A 9,878-nucleotide genomic window follows, 5' to 3' on the forward strand; every position below is an offset into this window, starting at 1 on the left:
GCGAAATTAACCCGAACATTGACAGAAATCTGAGTGGCCTCATTATTCTTCAGTGGGATCTGGCAGGATTTGTTGTATGTTCTGCATATGGTCATCTTGTTCTAATCGTCTAGTCAATGTAGATAATATTGGCTGGAAGCAATATCTTTGTGTTTCTTGTCTTCTCCTCGGAAAGTTACACTCATTCATGTCTTTCTGTCAGATTCTATGCCGCTGAACTGGTCTGTGGAATCCAGTACCTCCACTCCAAGGGCGTCATCCACAGAGACCTCAAGCCCGAGAACATCTTGGTGGCTGAAACGGGCCATATTAAGATCACAGATTTCGGTCTCGCAATTGACAACATGCATGGAGACCGAACAGCCACCGAATACGCTGGGACTGCAGGTTACATGGCTCCTGAGGTGGGATAATAGTGCTTTCCTATTTAGTTTTCGCTAAAATTACAGTCCATGGGAATGTTAACATTTTGACCTTTTTGTTCTTACTTCCATGATAGATTTTTGCTGGCGAGGAGTATAACGCCGGAGTAGACTGGTATTCTCTTGGTGTCATCTTAAAAGATATGGTTACCAGTGAGTGTACGTTCCATCTGACACTCGATGAGGCATCCTCCGGCATTGATGACATCATTAAACAGGTCAGTATACTTCCAGGTTATTAGTACTATGGGTTGTACAATATTCATTTAAATGGTGAAGTTGTGAGAATGTTTTATTGCCTCTACCGCTTACCTTCATGGGTTTTACTTTATTGTTTTTAGCTCCTACAGAAAGATCCAGCCAGACGCTTAGGAGTCCATGGTAACATCCGAGAGCACGTGTTTTTCCAGTGTATTGATTGGGTCTCTGTGGAAGCCCTGAAAGTGTCTCCACCACACATCCCTGTAGTAAGTATATGACCAGATCACATTGCACCTCTGTTAAGTATTAGTTAGCGCTGACACTTAGGCTATGTGCCCACGATGCAGAAATGCTCAGGATTTTTTCCTGAGCGTTTCTGCATCTCCCTGGCAGAAAAAAACACATGCGGATTGTACATGCGGATTGTACATGCGGATTGTACATGCGGATCGTACTTGCGGATCGTACTTGCGGATCGTACATGCGGATCGTACATGCGGATCGTACATGCGGATCGTACATGCGGATCGTACATGCGGATCGTACATGCGGATCGTACTTGCGGATCGTACATGCGGATCGTACATGCGGATCGTACATGCGGATCGTACATGCGGATCGTACATGCGGATTGTACATGCGGATCGTACATGCGGATCGTACATGCGGATCGTACATGCGGATTGTACATGCGGATCGTACATGCGGATCGTACATGCGGATCGTACATGCGGATTGTACATGCGTTTTTCCTGCCGGGGACATACGGAAATGGAGCGTTATTCACTGACATTTCCGCATGCGGATTGTACATGTGGATTGTACATGCGGATCGTACATACGGATTGTACATGCGGATTGTACGTGCGGATCATACATGCGGATTGTACATGCGCATTGTACATGCGTTTTTCCTGCCAGGGACATGCGGATGTGAAGCGTTCTTCACATGCATTTCCGCCTGCGGATTGACAAGCGCTTTCCAAGCGATTTTAGCATCACTTGGAAAGTGCTTGTGACAACTAGGTCACACTATATAAATCCAGGCAAACTGCATGGATTTATATAGTGTGACCCGAGAGAGTGGTTAAAAATAAAAAAAACAAATGTATACTTACCCTCCGATGGCCCGCGCTGGCTTGCTTCGCTCGGTGCCGGCACTTTGCAGTGGATTGAAAGACCTGCCGATGTCAGCGTCGCATGACCCGTCACATGTCTCTGACGTCAGCGCAGGTCCTTCAATCCACTGCAAAGTGCCGGGAAGCAAGTAGGAGCGCAGCGCGGGCCGCCGGAAGTTAAGTATACATTTATTTTTTATTTTATTCTTTTTTTACAGATTTTTTAATGGTGCCTGGGTCCGGAGGAGAGTCTCCTCTCCTCTAGTCCTGGGTACCATCCGCACATTAGAACGTACCAATTACGCAAGTACAGATGCAGTCTTGCGGAATTGGCGCGTTCTAATGCAAGTCAATGGCGGCGATAAACGCAGCATTTCCGCAAAATAATTGGTAGTGCTGCGTTTTTTTCCGTAATGATAATCCACAGCGGATATTTCCGCAGCATGTGCACAGCACATGCGGATTATCATTGTTGCCCTTCTACCATGCGTTTTTAATGCGTTTCCGCGCTGCAAAAACGCTGCAGAAACGCATTAAAAACGCATCGTGGGCACACAGCCTAACATTGGAAAATCAACATCATCCAGAGCTGCTGGTCCTGGTCTGATGGTCCAGATCATTTCATATCATCCTTCTCCAGAACGTTTGAGATTTTGGTAATAATTATTTTTTTGTTTGTTTTATAGCCATCTAAAGCTGATCACAGTTCTCGACCACACCATCTGGAGAAATTAGAAGCAGCAGAGGCCAAAAAGTCACCTCTATCAGCAAAGGACCAGGCCATGTTCAAGGGATTTTCTTTTGTCAACTTGGAAACCCTTGACAAGACACCAGCTCCATAGTCATCAGAGCCAGCTGTCTTCCTCAGCCTCCAGTAGACCTTGAAGAACTGAAGATTGGACATCACTTTGATGATCATCTGAAAGCACTGCTGGAATGAAGATGACCATGGATACGACACTGAGGGACCCAAAACACAGACCCCAAAGATGAAGAAGCCAGACAATGTAATCATGCGCTGGCAGTAAGTATAAGCGCCACAACATCTGCGCTTCACTATACTCATAGGCATGTGCAGAACATTTTACACTAACCGGTAATTGGATTTCCTCTTGCTCATGACAGCTCCATCTTTCGGTGCTGTCTTGGGCTAAGAAGAAATAACATGGTGTGCGATGGCCGGCTATTAAGGGGAGGAAGGAGGCCGGATTTTTTTTTTTAACTAACATTGCCCATGTCTATGATCATTTTTACCATTACCAGTAGTAAGATTTCCTCACACTCATGAAAGTGCTGTCATGGGTGCTGGGAAGAGGTGTGTGATGGCCGGCTATTAAGGGGAGGAAGGAGGCCGGATTTTTTTTTTTTAAATGATCAGTTAATAATGAAGATAAGCATAGCAATGACAGAGGATCCCAATATATGACACCAAAGACAGAGATGCCAGCAGATCTACTCATACGCTGGCAGTAAGTATAAGCGCCACAACATCTGCGCTTCATTATACTTATAGGCATGTGCAGAACATTTTACACTACCAGGTAATTGGATTTCCTCTTGCTCATAACAGCTCCAGTCTTTGGTGCTGTCTTGGGCTAAGAAGAAATAACATGGTGTGCGATGGCCGGCTATTAAGGGGAGGAGGAGGCCAGATTTTTTTTTAACTAACATTGCACATGTCTATGATCATTTTTACCAGTAACAGTAGTAAGATGACTCCTGAGACCCAGCAACAAAATTTCCCCAAAAAGTCCCATGTAATAACGACAACACACAGATCTTAACCAAAACTCCTTTTAATGGGTAGAAGTCGGTCACAGCCAAAAAGGACGTGCTCAGTACGTAACTGGTATAAAACTCAGTTAAGGCACTATTAGCCAGCTGAAACGGGTGCAAATCCATATGCCGCAGCTGGACTCCCAGCGCAAGTCAGACTTCGTACCGGAAAAAAACATCAAGATGGAGCAAATGACCGCTAAGGAGGAGCGGAGTATTTATACTGCGCTCCGCCCCCCACCCATTTGGTAAAAAGCTTGTTCTATGCTATCCTGGAGACCGGAGAGAAAAGTATCCAGCCCTATTTCCGTCAGATGGACTCCATCGGGTAGCATAAGACTGGAATTGTCTCCCTCAAGTTGGTGATGCCTCATGACCACTCCGGCCTTAAAACGGATAAAGCGGGACAAGCGGGCATTAAGCGTGCGCACAGAACGTTCAACTGCCGCCGCATCTCTCGCGCCCTGCCATGCAACACGTGACATGACCTCTGACCAAATCAGAGTAAGCTCTGGAAAAAGTCTGTGGAATTTATCCACGTCGGAGCGCATGATTGTGAGGAGCTCCGCTAGGTGAAAGGAGCAGAGATCATTCCCGCCCGCATGCAGGACTAGAATTAAGGGAGAGGAAGCAGTCTCAGCTATCCGCACCACCTCGGGAAGAACCTGAGGCCAGGTCAAGCCTCTTATTCCTCTCCAAAAAACGTTGATGCCGTGGAACCCAAGACCTCTGCCACCTGGTCGACGTTCTGCTCTTTGGGATGCCCAGAAGATGTAAGAGTGGCCCAGTATCCATACTGTGTGTTTTACACCAACTATGAAGAGATAATACAGTTAGTGAAGCAATAAATTCGGTCTGATGTATCTTGCAAAACAGGAGGAACGCCATCTACCAATGCGCTGGATCTCGGAGTTAGGCAAACCAGCACGGGCTGCTTCGGTAGCAGCTGCTATCCTAAAGGAGTACGTACCAAATACCTTGAGAGGAAGGCCTACGAAAGCTAAACATTTCCAAAAAAGGGATTGAAATTGAAAAACCGTAAGAGGAGAACCATCCTCATGTAAGAAAAAGGAGTCACCAGATCGCCAGAACGATAAGTAATTATTAACAAGCGTTAAAGAACAAATAGGACCGGGGATGGTAAGAAGGGGAACCCATGAACAAATACCGGACGGGTCAATTTTCGATTTCCGAAAGTGGATACGGAGACCTCGGTCACAGGGACTGACACCATCATACTGGAGTCCTCCTGAAGTGCGCTTGGATGGGGACACCAATTCACTAATGCGCAAAGCACCAAACCAAAAAACGCGAGTCAAAAAGCGGCAGAGAGTAGAGCAGACTTGAAAGGAGAAGAGCGGACAGCGGGAGTGGGTTGATTAGGCGGGTAAGTAAACTGAAAGAAATGGGCCGTCTGTTCCCCTGACGAGTGTGCTCCCTCCTCCAACCCATAATAGCCTGCCGAATGATGAAAACCTTAGTAACATCGTTCCAACCTAAGAGGTGAAAATAAACACCGAGATCAGATAGGCAGTTCTGTGCAACGGCTCCTGAAACACCCATGCTGCGCAAGTAAAGTAAATATTCGATTGTGACCTCCAGACGGGCAGCGTCGGATGCTGCTGCTGATCTATCCCCAAATAAGTTATGCCACTCATTCCATGCCTTACCGTAAGAACGCCATGTAGATGAGGCCACTGAAGATCTCACCAACTCCATCAATCTTTCTCTACCACCTCCCACATGAGGGATGGGCATGGATGCCCCTCTGGTTTGGCCGCGGGGAAACATTCCCGGAATTTCTGCCAATCGAAACGAGAAAGAGAATCAGCAATGACATTATTTGTACCCGGAACATGGCGGGCTTAAAACCAGATGTTTAAACTTAAGCATTTTAATACCAGAAATCTGAGTAATTTGATAACCAGGGGAGATGAGGATGACAAGTGATTTATGGCGTGTACAACACTCATATTGTCAGTCCAATAACAGATCCGTTTATCCCTGAGGGATGGGCCCCATAAAGAAATGGCTGTGATGATAGGAAATAACTCTAACCAAGTAAGGTTTTTAACCCAACCCTCAGTGCGCCAAGATTCCGGCCAAGGTTCGGCACACCATTGGTCTCCAAAAATGACACTGAAACCAGTAGATCCAGCGGCATCGGAAAAAAGGGAGAGATCCTCATTAGTCAATTCCGATAACTAAAAGCATGTATATCCATTATAGGACAAGAGGAACTCCTTCCCAACCAGCAAGTCTGCTTTCAAAGGAGGTTTTATCCGAATTCTTTGATGGGGAAGCTTGATGCTTTTGGTCGAGAGGGATAAACGTCTGGAAAAAATTCTCCCCATAGGCATTACTGTGCAAGCAAAGTTAAGGAGGCCTAGCATGGACTGCATTTGACATAGTGTTACTTTGAGGACAGAACAGAATCCTTCAATCTGGGACAGCAATTTTGAATTTTTTTCTGAGGGAAGGTGAAAAACCATGGCAACGGAATTAATCTCAATTCCTAAAAAGGATAGCGAAGTAGTAGCAAAAGTTTTTCCACTGGATAAGGGAACGCCAAAATACGACGCGAAAAAAATAAAATTGTCCAGCAAAAATTGACAGGACCTGGAATCTGGTGGTCCCACAAAAAGAAAATCGTCAAGATAATGGATTATAGCGGAGGAACCTGTTTCATACTTGACCACCCATTCTAGGAAAGAACCAAATAATTCAAAATAATAGCAAGAGATGGAACAACCCATGGGAAGGCAGGTAGATCTCACATCACCGTTACTTTCTGAGTAGCAACGTCTTCGGAAAGTTTATGAAGCTACATTTACAGAAAACATGGGTCCACTGGCTTTACTAAACGCCATCTACAAATTCGAGCTTCAAGATTTGGAGAGGTGTGTATTGTAAGAATTTTTATCACCCAACCACTTTGAGTAGCAGAAGGAGAGATAGCATTAGCAAACTCTCAAGAACTATCTGCATTCTACAATGATGGAACAACGGTTAAACAGCCGAGCCCTTCTGTCAATTGAGCATGAGCTCGCCAGACACCTGAATATTAAAGACCTGATTAAGGATTTTTCTAACCAGAAGGTAAAACGACTGCCTGTTCCATACATGTAAATTTGCATCTTCACATCTTCTACATGTAGCCAGTTTTACATTAGTGTGTTATTGCCATGTATGTTCCCCTGTATTATGGATGAGTGTCCTAGCCTGACTGCGGGATTACTGACCCAAAGTCCTAGCATTAGACAGATGTAACAGATCGGATAGTGATGTTTCAGTTCTGAGACCTGCACCTGACTGACCCTGCGATGCACTATCCGTACCCCAGATGGGAATACCCATTTAATATTAGGGCTCAGTTTTTAGGATAGAGCGCACTATTGTTTGTTGTTCTTGAATTTATGGAAATACGTCTTTATTATTATGGTTCATTTCCTTAGATCGTTGTTTTAATATGTTTTCTGACCTCACAAAATGACCTTATTTTCATTGTATTAATTGGTTATACGTTTTGTCTTTGTTTTGTTACATTATAATTTTGCACTTTACATAATTGACCAAAAGATTTAACTAAATGACTCTTATGAAAAATAGATTTAATTAGCGAAATGTTTAGTGGGAATGTTTTACAAAACTTTTATGTTAAGGGCATTGACCATGCTCTGGTTATTCTTAACCAATGTGTGTGTGAGATGAATAAAAGGCCCTTAATGCAGAAATTCAACATAGAAATATAGTCTATTTCCCATATTTCGTATTTAGTGCCGAAGTTCAAGAAAGACCATAATACTAAGTGCCTTATCATCATCTCAAACACATTGGTCAAGAATAACCAGAAAATTGCCAATCCTTTTAATCATAGTTTAATGTTTTGGAAGAATTTACTTTAAAGTTTGTCACCCCTTATATCACAAATAATAAATAAACAGAAATTGCTTTTCTAATAGAATAACACGTCCAGAAGAGATTCCTTTTCAGCAGTCACCTCATTATCATAGCCAGCAGGATTACAATGAGAGATAACAGAATCCACCATTCACATTAGGTCGTGTCACAGCTCACCTCTTCCCCTTTCCTGCACAATGACATCTGCATGTCACTAAACATGAGAACATGTATAGAAAACTCTCCCTAGGAATTAGAGTCCCCTGTTTTGCCTTGTGATATATATACATCCATATGTCTATTGTTCATATCTCCAAACAGGCAAGACAGCAGATTGCCATAAATGTACAGAAAGCAGGATACAATAATCTGAAGTCAGAAATACAGATTATAAAAAAATTATCACAATCTGGTTTCAATTAGTTTAAAAAATGTACGTCACTCATTCCCTTAAAGAAAAATAAGCAAAATATACCTAAAAAGAATATTGGATAGTTTAAGAAATGTTTAATAGGTTAGAGTAGAGTAGGGCCCTGCCAAAAGAGTCTACCTTGTCGTGGTGGCAGGCTTAAAAAATCTTTTGGCCAAAACAAAAGCTGATGGCTGTGTATGTGATATGGTGTTCGATGGGAACTGTTTATGTGTGATTGGTGAAACCAAGGTGCAGAAGCAGAGTTTTTCCAAGAGTGGGAGGTGGGACGGTGGAAAGTTTGAGGGGTGGAGGCGGGGCTGGTGTGGAGTCTCAAGGGTGCCCGGAAATGTTGCCAGTATGGGGTGCTGAAATTCCTGGTGGCAGCCCTGCTTCAGTATGTAGCAAAAATCACAGTCTCCTACTCTCCACAGGCATGTGTTCAAAGGAGTATGTTACGGATCCGGGTGGTGGAACCTCTGTGCTGCGGTGCAAGGAGGGACCAGAGGGGCGTAAGTAGCTGTCAACTCGGACTGACCAAGGTCATACGGCGGCTCAATCGACTCCGTGACCAGGGAAGGACCGAGCAGAGAGACCAGGTGCTACTCTGGGACCGACCTTGTACGAGAGCAGGTGACTCCCACGGGTCAGAAGGCAGGGACTGACCGGTACAGCAGATGAGCATGGCAGGCAGGCTGACGGGTGATCCGGGTAGGCGGACTGGCAGACACGGCAGATAACAAGCAGGAGCCTCCAGATAGGCTGACTGGTAGGCACGGCAGGTAACAGGCAGGTGCTTCCAGGTAAGCTGGCGGGCAAGGCCCATAGACAGACTGGTTGAGCTTTATTGCACGATGCTGCGAGGCATGATTTACAATTACAGCTGTGGGGGCCATTGTGTGAGTTGGTTGATTAAAAGAGCCCCCTACCTTTATTTGACAACCTAGATGCCACTGATACTATAGGTTGCTGCATCAAAGGCGTTAATTAAAGATAACAGCTAGGATCAAAGACATTGACTGCTCAGTTCCTGCGGGAGCCCCTCAGTGATCCAGCTGGAATGGTGCCAGCACCGGAGGTGAGTATAGCTCCTATTATTTTACTTTGTGGAAACATAGTGATTGAGAAGGGTTGGTCCTAGTAGTGAACATCAGAGAGAGACTTGCGGCCTAGCCGGAAAACCCAGTGATCCCCGCTAGGGCCAGAGCTTCATAGAGAACTTACATGGAAACTCACACGACTGGGCACACCACCTTTGTGAAGAGAACATTAACGTTAAATAGTGAAAGACTTTCTCTGCTATCCCAAGCTTACTGATAATAGTTCTACTGTTGATTTGCCTTGTTACTAACACTTTACAGTTTAAAGTATATACCGTATATACTCGAGGATAAGCCAACTGTTTCAGCACACTGAACTCATCATCTTTCCTTTATCTCGCATATCTTCCCCACCTGATCTTTCTATTACAATAAATGACATCACACTTTCCCCTGTCCCCGGAGTAACCCTTGACTCTGCCCTGTCCTTCAAACCCCACATCCAAGCTCTTGCCACCTCCTGTGGCCTCCAGCTCAAAAGTATTCCCAGAATCCATCCTTTCCTCAACCCTCAATCTACTAAACTGCTTGTTCATGCCCTCATCATCTCCCGCCTCGACTACTGCAGCACCCTCCTCTGTGGCCTACCTGCTAACACTCTCGCACCCCTCCAGTCCATCCTCAACTCTGCTGCTCGACTGGTTCATCTCTCGCCTCACTATTCCTCTGCTACCCCCCTTTGCAAATACCTTCACATGCTAATAATAATAAAAAGTAATTTTTCATTTAACTTTGCATGAAGCCCTGTGGGTTATACAAAATTTCTGAATACGGTTTTGAATATTTTGAGGAGTATACATGACATATAGATCCCTCAAAATCTTTTCAAATGTGTAGATGGTCCTGAAAAACTGAGGGATGGGACATTTCATTGGCATACAAAATTCAAAGTTCAAAAATGAGACATTTTTTCTAAATATTTATCAAATTTCCGATATTTTTTATATAAATG

The sequence above is a fragment of the Phyllobates terribilis genome, unplaced genomic scaffold, assembly GCF_046119375.1.
Source record: "Phyllobates terribilis strain yellow unplaced genomic scaffold, ASM4611937v1 Scaffold_187__1_contigs__length_3656778, whole genome shotgun sequence".
Classification (NCBI taxonomy): Eukaryota; Metazoa; Chordata; class Amphibia; order Anura; family Dendrobatidae; genus Phyllobates; species Phyllobates terribilis.